The 17967-nt window shown below is 35.5% G+C and overlaps 1 protein-coding gene and 1 long non-coding RNA gene across 8 annotated transcripts in view; one reads left to right on the top strand and one right to left on the bottom strand.

Annotated features, from left to right (window-relative positions):
• GULP1 (GULP PTB domain containing engulfment adaptor 1) overlaps positions 1 to 17967 on the top strand; it is a 248835-nt gene that overhangs the window by 13684 nt on the left and 217184 nt on the right. The gene's annotated exons all lie outside the window — the stretch shown is intronic.
• LOC141370677 (uncharacterized) lies at positions 9801 to 15577 on the bottom strand. Its single transcript, XR_012374934.1, has 3 exons — positions 15392 to 15577; positions 10307 to 10376; positions 9801 to 9966 (listed from the first exon to the last, which is right to left on the bottom strand). It is a non-coding gene; the product is annotated as an uncharacterized lncRNA (long non-coding RNA).

Raw genomic sequence — 17967 nt, 5'->3', positions numbered from 1 at the left:
CTTCTGGCTTGATGAGCTGCTCCTCTCCCACTCTCACACAGGGTAACTTGGAACTCCAGTGTGACAGGCTATTTGTTCATTTTATCCTACTTGGTTAGATAAAGCATAAAAATTAACCCATTGACTAAATTGTGTCTGCATATTGCTTTGGCTTTTGCTTGATTTGATTTGTCTGGTTAACCTATTGAGTGAGAAAATCCGACATTTTCTTAATCCCATTTTCCCCCGGTTTTGTCAAAATGATAAGGTTTGAGTAAATAAAGCCTAAGATGTAAAATCGTGAATATTAATAGTTTCTAATAGCACGACAAATATTTTTCACTTAGGTATTTGACAACATTTTCTTTCACTGAGAGGAGGGACTAGATAACCTCAAAGAACATTTCAGCCCTTAAGGTAGTCTAAGTTTTATTTTTAAATAGTAAAAAAAAAAATTTTTTTTAAAGATTTATTTTTTTTTAGAGAGAGCGTGCCCATGAGCAGGGTGAGGGGCAGAGGGAGAGAGAGAGAATCCTAAGCAGACTCCCCACTGAACGAGGAGCCTGATTTGGGGCTCCATCCCGGGACCCTAAGATCATGACCTGAGTCGAAACCAAGAGTCGGACGCTTAACCAACTGAGCCACCTAAGCGCCTCCCTCCGCCAATTGCTTAATCAAAATATCATATTCAGAGTTTTCCTATTTTAATATTTTATTTATTTATTTATTTGTCTTTTTTTTTTTGACATAAACTGTTAGACTTTTGACCTGTTGTGGTATTTTATAGCTTGGGTATTATTAGAAGGTTCTCTTGAATGCTTGGAGTTACACACAGGAACTTTGACATATACATGTTAGGGGGAAGACCTCTCTGTAGGAAGCAGTGAAAGTGGAGAGAGTGTGGGAAATCTTAGACAAGGAGTGAGTATATAGTTTAGCCACAAAACTAGAAGCCTTGAAATAGAACTAGAGAATAGAGTGGAAGGGAAAGAAGGACTAGAATTGCTAAGAGATAAAGCCAGGGAGGCAGAGATTAGATCTTGCAGGGCTTTCTAATCCAAACTTTGTACTTCATTCAAAGAACAATTAAAAGTCCTGAAAGATTGTAACAGTATGGTGACAAGATGTCATCTTCATTTTATATTTGAATAGATGCTCTGCCAGTAAGCCTAGGCAAGAGAAGATGGTAGATGGTGATGAGAAATGAGTTTATAAGAGAGTTATTTAAGAGAAAAAAATCTGTACATTTTGATGATTTGTTAATGATTGTGGGAGGTAGGCAAGTGGATGGTGTAAATGTTGACTCTGTAGGAGTAAAATAATTTTATTTCTACCTTTTTAGGTTCTTGGGTGAGGCAGATTAATGAGAAAAAAACAGATTAACAAGAGAAAAGCAAAAGTTTAATAACATGTATACCTCCTGTATACATGGGAGATACCTAGAAAAACTGAGCAACTCCCCAAAATGGCCCACGGCGTCACCTTAAATACCATCTCCATGTAAAGACAAGAAGATGTTGGGAGGGTCAGGATCCAGTTACAGGAGGCTTCCAGGAAAAGCAGAGTAAACAACGGTATGGCTATTACACAGATTTAAGTCAATGACTTCTCCAATGAGTTTCTAGAGATTTGATCATCCTCCTCTTCCTGCTGTGAGAGAGAGACACCTTTTTACTAATGGAGAATGTCCTTATAAATGTCACTGTCCCTTACAAAAGAGTAACTTCTACTTGGTTTTCAGAGCTTTCCCACATCTGCTGTTTGTTAAAAATAGCCAGCTCAAGGTAATCCTTATGCCAAAGGCATATTTTGGGGTGGCAAATTCTGCTCCCCTTCAATTCTAAGATTTCTAGTTTTGGCAACTTGGGTGTTTAACTTCTTCAACAGAATAAATATAGGTAGAAATAAAATTATTGAAGGAAAATATTGATTTTCTATTTTGGACACATTTTGATGTGTTTGAATCATCTTGTTACAGATGTCCAGTAGTCATACAGTCACACACACACCACACACACACACACACACACACACACACAATCTGTAGCCAAGAAGTTTGGTGTGGGCTGGTGATATATGTGTATATGTGTTACATGTATGTATTGTTGGGGCCACCCCAAGATGGCCACGTTGGCATGAAGATTATTCTGAGCTGAAGGCAGCTGAGCTCTGTGGGCTCAAGAGAAATTTTGCCCCTCTCTTAACTACATAGAAGAATCTAAATTGAGGCTCTTTCCTAGAATATGGGTTGTTAGCAGAGATAAATTTTGTCTGAATGACCCATATATATAGAAGGACAAACATCTAATTTTCAAATATCGGCTCTTCTTATTGTCCTTCCTTTGAAGTCCTGGCTCCCTACCAACTTCTCCTTAGTTTAGGATGACCTAGATATCTCATTCTACCTGACTCTCTTTGGAATTTACATGTCTGTGTGGATTCCCCCACATATGCTATTAAAATTGATTTTCTCCTGTTAATCTGTCTTATGTCAATTTGATTTTTAGTCCAGCTAAAAGGACCTTTGAAGGGGGTAGGGATTCTTGCTCCTTGATTATCTAGATAGATAGATATGCACACACAAATTTTCAGAATTCAGATTACAAATACGAGTTTTTAGCTTAGAAAGGGTCATCAAAACAAAAGTTTATATAGTGGGAAGGAAGTATATGACGTGGCTCTGAGGAACACTAGTATTTTAACCAGGGTAGAAAAAGCAAAGCCTACAAACAACGCTAAGAAGGAATTATCAGGGAGAAGGAAGAAAACCCAGGAGACTGTGATGTTATAAAAGCCAAGATTAAAAACAAAAAAGATTTGAGGAGGGGATGATTAACAGTTTTAAATAGTATAGAAAATCAATAAAAAAAATACACAGATTAAAGTGTCAACAGACACTTTAAGTGTCTAATGTACTTGACATAAAGGTCATTGGTGATTATGGTGGGAATCATTTGGGTGGAATTATGTCTGTGGAGAGTTAGTTGTGAAGTAGAGTATTTAAAACAGCACCTGAAGACAATTCTTTCATGACATAAATCTGTGTGTGGTGTAGGAGAGGAAAATTATTTTACTCTACCCTTTTTGGTTGTTTTGGGTAGTCTATTAATTAAATTGACATAAGACAGATTAACAGAAGAAAAACAAATTTAATTATGTAAGTACAGGATTCCCATAAAAAATATTAAGGACATGTCAGTCGGTTGAGGTTTATATGCCATACTGGGCTAAAGCATGGGATGGGAACCTGGGGCTTCACAGGGGAGGGGGATAATTCACAGGACAATAAGAGGAACAGATGTTTGGCAATTACTCACTCTGCCATACAGAAAGGTCTTTGAGATAAAAAGTTATCTCTGGTAATAGGCCTGTTTTGGTGCCAGGCCCCCTTATAAACTCTTTTAGGTGGTGAAGGGAGAAGTAAAAGTTTGTCTTGAGTCTGCTGGGTCTTCATTGCTTTCAGCTCAAAATAATCCAAATGCCAAAGTGGCATATTTGGGGGTCATATATTTTGTTATTTTGTTCTCTCATGTAGGATAGGAGAGATAGTATAGAAACTGAAAAGGGATTTGGGTTCCACTACAGAAGGTGTTTCTTGAAGATAGGAGGGACTTCATTAAACTTTAAAAAAAAAAAAATTCAATTTATTTAAATTTTAAAAAGCAAGAACAGTTTGCTAGTTTCTCCACTGCGGCTGCTCTCCCACCCACCCCCTCTGGCACAATCACCAGTCTAGTCTCTGTATCTATGAGCTCTTGGTTATTTATTTGTTTATTTTTATATTCTACATGTAAGAGAGATCATATGGTATTTGTCCCTCTCTGTCTGACTTATTTCACTTAACAAAGTGCCATCGAAGTCCATTTTTGTTGTCACAATGGCAAGATTACATTCTTTTTTATGGCTAAATAATATTCCATTGAATATATATACCACATTTATCTGTCATTGGACACTTAGGTTTTTTCCATAGCTCAGCTATTGTAAATAATGCTGCAGTGAACATGGGGGTGCCTGTTACCTTTTCAAGTTAGTGTTTTTGTTTTCTTTGGAAAAGAAGTGGAATTCCTGGATCATGTGGTATTTTTATTTTTAATTTTTTGAGGAACCTCCATACTGCTTTCCACAGTGGTTACACCAATTTACATTTCCACTAATAGTGCATAAGGGTTTCCTTTTCTCCATAACCCCACCCACACTTGTTATTTCTTATCTTTTTGATAATAGCCATTCTGACAGGTGTGAGGCATTATCTCACTGCGGTCTTGATTTGTGTTTACTTGATGATTAGTCCTATAGAGCATCTTTTCATGTACCTGTTGGCCATCTGTATGTCTTCTTTAAGAAAATATGTCTATTTAGATTTTCTGCACATTTTTCTTAACTGGATTGTTTTTTGCTTTTTGCTATAGAGTCTTAATGAGTTTTTTAAAAACTTATCAGATATATGCTTTGCAAGTATTTTCTTCTATTTAGTAGGTTACCTTTTCATTTTGTTGATGTTTTCTTTTGCTGTGCTAAAGCTCTCCCCATTGTATATTATCAACACCTTTGTTGTAAATTAATTGACCCTATATGTGTTGGTTTATTTCCTGGCTCTCTCTTCTGTTCCATTGATCTACATGTCTGTTTTTATACCAATACCATACTGTTTTAATTACTACAGATTTGTAACAGAGTTTGAAATCGGGGACTATGGTGCCCCCAGCTCTATTTTTTCCTAAGATTTCTTTGGCTGTTTGGGATTTTTTATGGTTCCATACAAATTGTAGGATTGCCTGTTCTTCTGTGGAAAATGTCATTCATCGGTGTTTGTTTTTGTTTTTGTTTTAAGAAAAAGAGAGAGAGTAGGGAGGGGGAGAGGGAGAAGCAGATTCCTCACTGAGCAGGGAGCCCGACATGGGGCTCGATCCCAGGACCCCAGACCATGACTGGAGCCAAAGGCAGATGCCAATCAACTAAGCCGCCCAGGCACCCTTCATTGGTGTTTTGATAGGATTTTCACTGAACCTATAGGTTGCTTTGAGAAGTATGGATATTTTAATGACATATTAATTCTTCCAAGAGATATTTTATTATACTTAAAGCAGTTTTGGCAAATAGTGTCTGCAGAGACCAACAAGTATATGTATGATGAAATCATGCTGGGTGGTTGGTACTGTGGTGAACTAAAGATTTAGTTCATAACCTCTGAAGTGGGTAGTCCCTCCTCAGCTTTTTCCAACGGTAGATATGTGAGAATGTAGACTTCCTTGTCACATCTGTCATTGTGGAGAATAAGAAAACATGCAAACTAGGATAGCATATTAGAATTCCAAAAAATATTGAGGACCGCTTGAGATTTATTGTTGTATTTATTACAGCTTTATGATTTTTTTCCCCTTTAGTACTCTTCTTAAATATAGGTAAGTATAAGGAAGACAACTGATTTTTTTCCTAAGTACAGTGGAAGGTTAATGTAGTAACAGAGTTTTTAGTCATGTGCTGGAAGGTAGTTAAAAAAATGAACCAAGCACTGCACTATTAGAAGAGAAGGGATGTGAGGGTGGGAAGGGACAGATTGATAGGGGAAGGGGAAGGGGGAAAGAAATGGAGAAAGATCTATGCATTTTAAGACACTGTGGTCAGAATATTTGATGTCAGTTTTAATAGTTCTAAGTGCTAAGGCCAGTGGAATGCCTGAAGTGAGGAGAGAAGATGACTGGGAATGAAGACTTAAGAAACTGAGAGGCCAGTGTATTGGATGAGAGAGGGAAGGAAGAAAGGAGGGGCAGGAGGGAGTGGAGGAGCCTGCTAGGGAGAGTGCTTGTGCTCTAGTGTCTATTCGTAGGAGGGCACAAATCCTATCATGAGGACCTCACCCTCAGGACCTCATTAAACTTAATTATGCCCCAAAGGTCCCATCTTCAGATAACATCACATTGGGAGTTAGGTCTTCAACATAGGAATTTTGGGGATGGGGATACAGTTCAGTTAATAGCACCCAAAAATACATCGAGTTTACTTTGAGAGAGTGATGAGACTTTATTGCGAAGGTGGGTTTATTGATAGCAGATATTTTTGTTCCAATCATGTGCTATAAGCCTTCTTTTATATACTACATACTACTAAATTAGCACTTCACATTTTAGAGTATTTGATACTTTAAAAACACATATGCACCGCTGTTCATTATAGTTTTGCACAATCAGTATAATGCATTATAGAAATTTCTATATTATAGAAAAAGCCTGAGCTTTGACTTCTTTGGAGATAGGATTTGATATTTACAGTCTGGATGCTCTTCAGCAGACAAATTAATTGCATAAGGCTTCTTTCTTAATCTGTAAGATGGTACATATAGTAATTTCACACAGTTTATTGAGAGGATTAAACACATAACTGTTTCATGTAGTACACTGGCTGCCATTTTGTAGGGGTCAATAAATGGCAGCTACCATTATTATGCAGATAAAGTGTAGTTTTGTGCTGCTGTATTTAATTTAATGGTAAAATATAGGCTGTTTTCATTCTGATTAACAGATACGCTATTTTACGTAAATGAATGTATCCTAAACTATAAGTACAAATGGAATAATTTCAAATGTAGTATGTTGAGACTTAAAAAATATAAAAAAAACTAGAGAGGTGCAGAAAGAGTGTCTGTTTTTGACTACCTCTCTATCAAAAAATTGTGTATTTTCCATAGAAAGAAAGAGAGAAAGCACACTAGTTCAAAACATTCTGTAATTTGAACTGAGATCATCTTCTTTTGTAGAATAATTTTTGTTCTTTTTGTTATACACAAATGAAATATGGCAGAAAATTTGTAATATAAAATATTAATGTGAACCACATAAGAAATCCTTAATCCTCAAATTACGTAGGAGAAAACTCTTGTTACCATTTTTGGCATATATAGATCAACACTTGCACAATTAGTACATGCTATCAAAACAAGTTTAAGAATGCTGAAGAGTAGAAAGGAACAAAAATGATCTGGCCATTTTATTTTATTAAAGATTTATTTATTTGAGAGGGAGGGAGGGAGAGAGAGAGAGAGAATGCATACATGAGCAGGGGGAGGGAGAAGCAGACTCCCCTGAGCAGGGAGCCTGACGTGCGGCTCGAACCCAGGACCTTGAGATCATGTCCTGAGCTGAAGGCAGACGCTTAACCAACTGAGCCACCCAGGTGCCCTGATCTAGCCATTTTAATGACATTTTTCTTAATTTAAACAGTTGGGATCACTTACAACACACTGGTTTGTAATTTGACTTTTTTCATATAATATGCAGATATACCATAACTGATTTAGGTGATGTACTAGGATGGAGGCAGGAAGAAATTGAGGAGGAGAATCCTGAGATAAAATTTCATCATTTCAAATCATGTTAGTATTAAAGATAAGTGTGGAATGCTGTGGATTGTTGACATCTGAACAGAAAATAGGTAATCAGAGACATAAATCATTTGGCAGTGGCTTCTGGCAGAGTCACACTTTTTCGCCAGGAGACAGATGACTGAGAAAGGATGAGTGCATTATAGACTGATTGGCACCCATCTGGGCCCCTTTGCTTTATCTTTCTTAGCACTCTCAAGAGTTGGTTCATTTTGACCAAAAACTGTGTCAACAGTGATTAGAGGCCTACCAGTTGGATCACTTAGGTCATTATTTTCTGCATTATTTTCTGGATACACATTAGCACCCACATGTGCCTGAACTCAACTTATTTTGGGTCTGAGAAGAGGCTGTGTCTCTTAGGCTTTTCTTGATGTCTACACAGGCATTAAAGTCACTTGGATCTCAAGGATGGAATCTTGTTTTCAGGTCTGGTGTTTAAAATGCATCATTTTCATGAAGGGCTAAGAGCACGCTATGTTTTGTTTTGTAACTTCGCACGTGAAAACAGTTATCACTGAAAAAGTCTTTTAGATATGAATTCTCCTCTTTAAGGTATTAAAATTAAAACCTTACAAGAATCAGCTTTTGAACATATTTCCCCCTAATGCTGTTTAAAGAAATGTCTCCTGGTTAAAATTTTGAAAACAAAGAACTAAATAAGGAAAAAAAAAAGAACAAACCCACAAAACAAAAATGTACCGGGGCTTTGTTTTGCTTTTATTTATGTACTCCACCCTTCTCAGTACATCTAAAGTATTGAACTTTTGGGGCGCCTAGGTGGCTCAGTCGCGTCTGCCTTCGGCTCAGGTCATGATCCCAGGGTCCTGGGATCGAGCCCCGCATCGGGCTCCCTGCTTGGTGGGAAGCCTGCTTCTCCCTCTCCCACTCCCCCTGCTTGTGTTCCTGCTCTCACTATCTCTCTCTCTGTCAAATAAATAAATAAAATCTTAAAAAAAATTAAAAAAAGATAAAGTATTGAACTTTTGCAAGAAAAGATGAAGCACAAAGTGTGAAGTTGGTGGGATGTTATGGAGGAAGACCCCACATGAATTATTGAAGACTTCCCAAGATACAGGGAAACCTGGCCCCTTACCATACATTTTACTATCATGTGTAGTCTTGCCTGTGGATCCATCATTTCCTGGTTTAGGGATCCTGGGGAGATTATTTTCTCAAATGTAAAATGAAGATAATAATATGAAGCTTGTATGCATCACTGAGAAGTATAAAAGCCAAAATCTTTAGTGACACCAGCAGAATTTCATGTAGCTCTCTCTTGTATACCTCCTCCTGTGGCCCCAAGATTTTGAATTCACCCTGCGTGTTGGGTTTGGAGAGCAGGCAGCATTGGGTTTCCTTAGTCTCCTTAACAGATCACCAGGATTCTGAGAATCAATAAATAGTTGATTCTATCAGTACATTGTTATTTCTGAAATTGCTCCTTTCTACAGTTTGAATCCAGTGGCATTTTTTTCTTTTTCAGTCTTGTATTTTGTGAGATGTAATGTCATGTATGGTCTCTATGTTAGGAAGAAATTAAGTTATGTTAGCTTCAGATTCCAACCCAGTGTAAGAAAGAAGCTTCTGAAAATGGATCTAACTTGATTTTTCAATAGTGATGTTTTGTTACTGAACCTATTTGGAGAAAGGCCGAATAGCTATGAGTCAGGGCTACTATATAAGAATATGCTGTAGCTTGTTTGTAGCTTGAGACATTGCATAAGAAGATTTCTCAGGTACAACCATGATAATAATTGAAATTTCAAGGGGTGATTAGTCTCCTGGAATAATATTTGTAAAATAAGGGAGAGCCAATAATTTTGTGCTAAGTGGCCTAAAGCTAGGGATTTCTCCATTTAATCATGCAGACCTTCATTCATTCAAAGCACTTTTCAAACTCTTCTTATGTGCCAGCTGCTGTGCTAGATTCCTCCAAAGCATTCCAATATCAGAGAAGCGTTGACTAAAGCTTAATGTGCCTGTTGCAAATAGAATTTCTTGGAAGTCTCAAATTCATTTGAATCTGACCTTCTACTCCATAAACTTTGTTTTAAAGTAAAACTAATGTATTTTAATTACAATGAGGCAATACCAATCCTCCAGGATTATGGGGTATTAATCCTGTGACTTTGTTTACTCCCTGTCTCAGTATTATGTTTCCCTACATATATGTGTGCCTCTGTCAAAGTACTGTCACTGTGAACTGTGTGGAGTCCTTCAAGGTTTTCAAACAGAAAGAAACTATTCTGTGTTGTGAAAGACCAAAAAGACCAAAATGCACCTAATCTAAGACAGTCATTCCTAGAATCGGCCAGTTTGGCGGACCAGGGCTTCCATGTTCATATGGCTCCATCCCAGAAACAGAATAAGGATTTCATAGGTTTGGCAAAGTGAACCTCAATTCTTGGTCAAAAGACAAGATATTACAGACCTCCCTAGGTTATCCTGAATTCTCCAAGGAATATCTCTGCATTTTGTTTCCACAAAGCCATTCTTAAACTTAACCACAGTTGTATTGTGGAGTTACTTGTTTGTGACTTCAGTTTGGGCTTTTCTGGGTCTTGCACCATCTTGAATCTGACCAATCTCTGAAGTAGGAGTACCTAGAAGTAAATATCAGTAGATGGAACCAATTTTGACAAAATGAATTTTATATTAATGAAATTAATTATTGAATTAATTAATGAATTCTGTATTAATGAAAACTAGTTTCTAGGCAGTTATTAGAAAAGCATTTCATGACAAACATTATAAACCTGCATCTATATATTGAATATAGTTATATTATTAAACATTTTTATTCTCTTAAATCAAACTTGATTTTTATAAACTAATTCTGCCAGAAAAATAAAGAATTGAGAAAAAGAGCATTGAAGGAGACTTCAAATCCTACTTCTATTTTGGTCTTTTTAGTTTCATCAATGTAATTCAAAAACAGCATACCTATATTTGTTACTGTCCTTACGTCATAAGTCTTTATTTCATCAGAACCTGGAGGCTTCTTATTTTTCTTCTAAAAATTTTTTCATAAAAAAAATAAAGAAGACAAAATTCATATAAAAGAATCTTTATAAATTAACATAGTAAGACACTGTTCTTGGATATAGTACTAAAATGGAGTCTTGTAGTGCTTTCTGTAGAGTCATTTTTAGTGTGTTTTTACTTTTAGACTCTTGAATTTTCTACTAGATTCTTGGTACTAACTGGATGACCTTCATCAAGTTACTTAGTCTCTTTCTGTTAATGGAAGGGGAGGGATGAGAAATAGTGTATTTAAGTATTAAACTACTTTTATGGAAGCCCTACAAGAACAGGAATTGCTGTGCACTTGCTTATTCCCAGGGACCCAGAACCTATCCGAGTGTCTGGCGCAGTCGGCATTCAAATATTTGATGAGTAAATGGAGAAACAAGGAATTCAAGATCTAGTTTCCTTAAGAGAAAGTGTGCCTCATCCAACATACGTATACTAAAGTAATGCTTTGGAAAGAGCTGTTAGAAAGATGCAAATGTTGGTTAATGAATTGGGGCAGGGACACACCTGTACATTGACCCTTAGCCTGTCCATTACTTGAGGGCCAGTAGTAAGTTTTTATCTCAGAGACATTAGCAGAAACAATCCAATCTGTACCATGAGCTATGTAGCTCTGTAAAATTTTGCCTTGGCCATCTCCTACCTCCTCACACTGCATGTGAAGGGACAAGATTTTTCATGGCCTACTTTTTCTGATTATTTAAGATTCTAAACATGATTATACCCACATGAGGACTTCAGTCCTTAAGAAAACGTTTCTTCTTAGGTTGACTTGAAATATTCTGAGATTGAATGAAATAGAATTTGTACTTTTAAAAACTATTCTGGAAGCAAAATGTAATTGACAATATCTAGTCAACTGGTATTTCAGGTGGCGGTTTAAGAAACAAATTCTAAGAAGCAGCAATAACTGAAGAGAAATATATTTAGCATAATTTAATAGTAACTTGGTTTGCATGTGTTTGTTGAAATAATTACATCGATTTATTTTTATATCTTTTACATTATTTCAAGTTTATTTCTGCATATTTGGGTGCAACCTATCAAAATGTTTATGTATTGAAAAGTGCCCCTACTGATACAGTATAAGAAATAAGGAATATGTTTTTGATTTATTAGTTGATGCCATATTAATAGATAACTGTACTTGGAAAGTTGAGGACATGGATTTTATTTATAACTTATAATAATATACCTAATCATATAAGTATATGACTAAAGCATACAGTATGTTTTTATAAAGACATATTTATAATCTATTTTTAAATATGCTATAAACTATTAGCAGAAGTATTATTTTTGTATTATGGTGTGATATCACTTAGAAAATGATACTAGATGGAACAAGAAATATTTTCCTGTAAAGGAAATTACAGTTCCATAAGGAGATTGATTTTTATGATCACAGTGTTTTCATTTCCACTTTCTCATTGTTCATTTTTACACCTTGGCAAGCTAATCTTCAGCATCAGCCAAAATGTGACTTGTCTGTCTATTGTAAATTACCCTAATTGATGAGTGAGAAAAGTTTATGGTATCTGCCAAATTTTAGGGGGTGAAATAATTAGGATTTCCTCCTAATTTATATTTTGTCCCTAAAATGATATGTTAATAAATGAGAAAAATCAATCATAAAATAGAAAGTGCAGTTATTCCTGCTCATAATTAAATAAAGCAGGATAGAGAAAATTCAAAGTATTTATTTAACTGTTGCTATATATGCTATTAAAATGAAGCAGAGTAACCCTCAGAAAAGTTGTAAAAGATGTTTGGAATCCATTTCAGAGGTGGTAAACTTTTTTTTTTTTAAAGATTTATTTACTTATTTTGGGGGGGGAGGGGCAACAGGAGGAGAGAGAGAATCCCAAGCCGACTCCCTGAGATCATTACCTGAGCCGAAATTAAGAGTTGGATGCTTAACTGACTGAGCCACCTGGGTGCCCCAGTAGATGTTTTTGTTTTTCGTTTTTTGTTTTTAATTTTAATAACTGTTAGGAGAATCTCTAAGTTTCTAAAAATGTGCTAGTGGCATCTGTTGGTTAATTTCCAGATAGGTATCAACCTAAAAGTGTCCATTTAAATTCCCAGTAGTAAAGATGGTGTGCTGATGACATTCAGTTGTTCTTTTCTTTCAGTATACGCCATATATGGAAATTTAAGTCAATACATCATTTAATTTATGAGTGATACTTGTTTCTAAAAAGTTTTTAAACCTATGAAATAAACTCTAGGATTTCTTTAGCAAATTCCTTTATAAGAGTATGATTAAAGCTGTTGCTGCAACTTTTAAACAATTTGTATCTCATGTAAAGTAAGGTTTTGTATTAAATATTTGGAGACTATAGAAGAATTTTTGCATTTTCCTTTTGGGGAAATTCATTCTTTAAAAAAAAGTAATTATACATGAATGCATTCCCATTATAAAAGATTCAAATACTCCCAAAATCTAGAGAGGAAAATATGACTCTTTACCTTCCTGCCCCTCTTACATCCATGCCCTCCAAGGTAAATACTGTTAATAGTTTAGTATGCATCATTACAACACAAATTCTATTTACAAACACCTTGTTAAAAAAATTAAAAAATTGGATCATAATATATATTCTTTTAACTTGTGTTGGAAGAGATTAACATCTTTGGAATTAAAGAGATTTGATTTGTGAGTTCAGGGTCACTCTTATTTGGACAATCTATCGAAGTAGCACTGCTGTCCAATATGAGTCTCCCCCAGTTACTCTAGCATTTTCTTGGCATGGCATCTGTGAGGAATGGGAAACATGTTCACTAGAGAGTAAAATAATTGTATGAAAGTCAGTTCATTCATCAATAAGCCAGAAATGTAGCTTAAAAAATAGGCATCCTTTTTTCTTTTATAAATGCTTGTCAAAGGCTCCTGGGTGGCTCAGTCGGTTAAGCTCAGGTCATGATCTCAAGGTCCTGGGATCAAACCCTGGGCAGGCTCCGCACTCAGTGGGGAGTCTGCTTCTCCTTCTGCCCCTCTCCACCTTGTGCTCGCTTGCTTTCTTTCTCTCTCTCTCAAATAAATAAATAAAAAATCTTAAAAAAAAATGCTTGTCAAGTTTGTTCACATTCTTTTTGTATGTTTGTGATTATACTAGTTTGGCCCCATATTTGCCTTTCTCATATTAGCTATACAGTAAATGTTAAAAATACTTTATATTTTCTTTAATTGATTCTGATCTTTCTTTTATATTTTATCTTCTCTCTTATATGACCTTCTGTGCTTTTCCTGTCTTCTCCTATTTTTGCACCTAACATTTTAGAAAAGCCTGGTTCGTGGTGATGTGTTTAGGACAGAATTTCTCAACCTTGGCAGTTTTGACACGGAAGGGCCAGATCATTCTTTGTTGTCCAGTGGGGAAGAGGCTATTCTGTGCATTGTAGGATGATTAGCAGCATCCCTGGTCTCTATCTAACCCTAAACCAGTCCGTAACATGATTTGAAGTCATTAAAGTTGTGATAAATACAACACTATTAAATCTTCACTCCATATATATATAATTGGCTTTAACTCACTTAATGGTAGATATGTGCGCTGCATATTAGATAGAAAAAATGTGAAAATATTTGCTGATGCAAAGTCCTCTCCATCTTGAAAGAAATGCCCTCACTTATCTATGAAATCAGAAACCTGAAATCAGACCTTTCTTATGTCTTGACAAAAGTTTATTCAGACCTTTCTTATGTCTTGACAAAAGTTTATTTACCACTTTACTTCCTTGTACTTTAAAAAGAAATGCATTTGGGTTACTGCAATGTCACATATAAACATGTTTTTGGAGGTGTTAAACAAAATCACCTTCCAGAATAGATGCTGCATCATTAGATCTAGATACGTATGGATTTTTCTCATATAAAACCCCTCAACATTTATCTTCAAATATGTGAACATAATATTCAATTTAAATGGAAATAACATAAACTAAGATTTTAACATTTTATCTAAAATTTGCATAGCTCAGTGAAAGCATTTTAATAATAAAAATCCTATCCTGTGTAATATCTAGGATTGTTTTCAGGCACATTTATCTTTGAAACTTAACATTTTGGTACCTCTCCCAAAAATGGGCCAAGAACAAAAAAACTGACCTTCACAATGAAATTTAGCCTACTTCAAACAGTGTTTCCTCTGTCTTTAGACCTAATGGTCTTATTTCCGCCCTTGGTATATATTCTTGTTTAATTAATTTCCTGTTGATTTTAAAACAAATTTGTACTATAGGCTATTTTAAAAGAATTATTTATTTCCAGCTTTTCCCAACATGTGTTTAACTCACTTCCTTTACAGAAACAATACTTAACTTTTGTTGAAGTTAAAATTTGTGAAATCCAAGCATTGTATTAATTTTAATGTATCAATTTATTTTGCTGTTTTCAATACATCTATTACAGAAATCTGTAATTTCTGATTCTGCTTTTATAATTTCTATTTTTCCTAATCCAGTTTTAAAGATTTAAAAATGGCAGATCCAGTAGAAAGACGAAGTATTTTCTTTATTTTCAAGCTAATATATATCACATTGTAGATATCAATATTATATTTAATACTAATTCTGACTAAAGTAATAGACTTGATTCTCCATAAACTTGAGATCAAGTAAAAATTATTAAAAAGTAATATTCTGATAAAAATATATCACTATGTTTATTGGATATTAAAATCTATGCAGTGTACTGCTAAAACAGTTTTTTATGTTTGTCTTTATTGTAGCACTGGAAATATTTGAGTATCATTTGTTGCAGCTTTTAATATTTTTATTCAAATAAACCTTTTTTAAAACTTAAATGTATTTAAAAGGGAAGTATCCTGTTGTGGTCTGTAGTTTTTTGATGTATATTAAAATAAATAGTAAGACAAAAAAGGGTTACAGAAAAGGTTACTCAGGAATCACTTAAAGTCATCTATTATATCACCTACTACATTTTGGGAAACACTGATTTGAGGGAAATAATTTGTGATTTATAAAACTTACCCTTTGATTTGCAGAGTCTTCAGATTGTAAGTAGGAATTTTCTAGAACATGACCAAAAATTCTTCTGCTTCATTATTTTAATTTTTTTTACATAGTGATCTCCATAAAATACTAGCCATGATAGAATATAATTGAGTTTAATACATTTATGTCTTAGAAGTGTTCTCTGGGGAGTAGGGGAGGCAGTTGATGTTGGCTGTTAGGTGGAATTAAAAAGGAAGTAACAGTATGGCTTCACTGTGTTCTATTTTCATGACATAAACTTTAGTAATACCTTAGAGTAAAGGAGAGAGTTGAACTTGATTCTAGCTTGTTTAATTCTACATTTCCACATGAATAACATAAAAGACAGTTAATAATATGTGGCTGGGTATAATATTAATGGTGGATTATTATACTCCAAATTTGTAACTCTTCTTTTACCAGGCTATTCTTTCGCTATTTTAGTTCCTTGCAACACTGCAGATCTTCCTCCACCTTTGTTATTTCAGCTGTTTCATGGAGGTTTATTTTGGAAATGTATATTGACTAAAGTTTCTTATGCCATCCTCACTTAGCTCTTTGTAGTAAAGGTCACATTTATTTAAAATGTAGACTTGATGGCTGAGAGGTACATCAGAGCCTGCCAATTTCCATTCCCACTCCCTCTCTGACCCTATTTTCTGGGCCTTCAATACCTCTTGCTGCGCTGCTTGACACTCCTTAACTTTTCTCTTAGCCTTTGGTGTTTTCTCTCTCTAGTTCATTGCAGCTCTGATCTTGTTTCTTCCTGGTCCAAAGCCTTCAGAATCTCCGTCTTTGCAAAGACCGCTTTCTCTCTCCTTTCCGTTCCCACCACCATCTGCTTCAGTCCACAGACTTTCCCTGTTCCTCTTGTGTTCTGCAGGGACTGGACAGTCATTGAATGCCTAGGAGATCTTATCTTTGCTTTTCTTGTCCTCTCTTCTTGCTCACTGACTGTTTTTGGAAACCAGAATAAATTCACTTGTCTGTTAATATCTGTATTCCTTTCCGGGTTCAGCTCACATTTTACCTTTCACCTTAGACTTTTTGGATTTCCTTTTAACCCTACACAAACAAGATGTGATAGTGGTCTTCTCTGTGAATTGCCATCGTACTACTTCTTTCCTTCTTCTTCGTATTAATAGCTAGATGCAATCTCAGTGTAGAGGAAAGGCAAGAATTTTATTTTATTTTTTATTTATTTTTTGGAGAGTCAGACACTGATCTGTTCCCTGTGTAACTGCCATGAACAGGGACCGTGTTGGGGTATTATTCTTCTACATTCTAGGGACTCCATTCATTGCACACAAAACTGCAATTGGCAATAAGTGTTTGAAGGATGAATAATCATTTATGAGGGAATGTTATTTTAATATTGATTCAAGCAATATCCTGAAGAATCTCAATGTTTTTGCCACCCACAGAAAAATAATTTCCTTCTCCAGGAAAGTGTACAGTTAAGGAGTTAGTGTGTGGGAATCAAATGAAAATGCACCATGGGGGTGGTATTTGAAGATTGCTTGTGTGTGTGTGTGTGTGTGTGTGTGTGTGTGTGCGTGGTGCACGCACACTCACACAATGGTAGGGAAAGAGAAGTTTTCTTCTATTGCCATTGCTTTCCTATTTTCAAATCTGTATGTACCCATTAAATGTAGTTCACCCCACTAGCTTTTAGAGTCCTCTGTGGTCACTTAAGATTCCTAATGCCAGTTTCCCGTTGTTTTAAGGGGGAAATGGCTATGGCATAGCATCCGGAGATGATAGGACATTCCAATCTCTCACCCGTCTATGGTTTACCTTCTGTGCAGCAAGTTACCATCCAGGAAAAAACCTAGCATGTTTGCCAGTAGATATCAAGTGATTTACTAATTTGATAATAATCTAATTATTGAGTTATAAGGTTAGGCTCTGAATATAATAATATATAATAATTTGCTTTTATATTTTCTTATATCTTCAATGGAACCTTGTTATTGCAACATATATGACACAGTAAAATTTAGTACCAGGTATTCTTGTCTTAAACTTAGTCTAAAGGGCTAATGACAAAAATGGGAAAAGGGATTTAATTATAAGACATCCTAATCTCTCACAAGTCTGAACCCTTGGGGCACCTGTGTGGCTCAGTTGGCTAAAGCATCTGCCTTCTCAGGTCATGGTCCCAGGGTCCTGGGATCGAACCCCGAGTCAGGCTCCCTGCTTCTTTCCTCCCCGCTCACGTGCTCTCTCGCTATCTCTGTCTCTCTCTCTCTCAAATAAATAAATCTTTTTTAAAAAAAAGTCTAAACCCTCATGCTGCTGATGCACAAAGGTGTCTATGATTACTCTGAGCACTTCTTTGTATTTACACAAGACTAAATGAATAAATGACTGAATGTTAGTGCTATTACTTAAATTTGTTGAAGAGGTTCTGATGCCCCTGAATCATTTTCCAGGGAACATTCTAAAATTAAACCTGTAACAATAATTGCTTAGTGAGCATACAAAGTACCAACAAACTTTTCAATGCTGTCTCTTCAAGAAGAAGAATATTCAGAGGAACCTCCTTTTAAATGATATATGAGGACTTTTTC

The sequence above is a fragment of the Callorhinus ursinus genome, unplaced genomic scaffold, assembly GCF_003265705.2.
Source record: "Callorhinus ursinus isolate GAN/ISIS: 27379988/994484 unplaced genomic scaffold, GSC_fseal_2.0 scaffold2, whole genome shotgun sequence".
NCBI lineage: Eukaryota > Metazoa > Chordata > Mammalia > Carnivora > Otariidae > Callorhinus > Callorhinus ursinus.
Note: the sequence above shows the minus strand (reverse complement) of the source record. Positions and strands in the feature narration are given on the sequence as shown.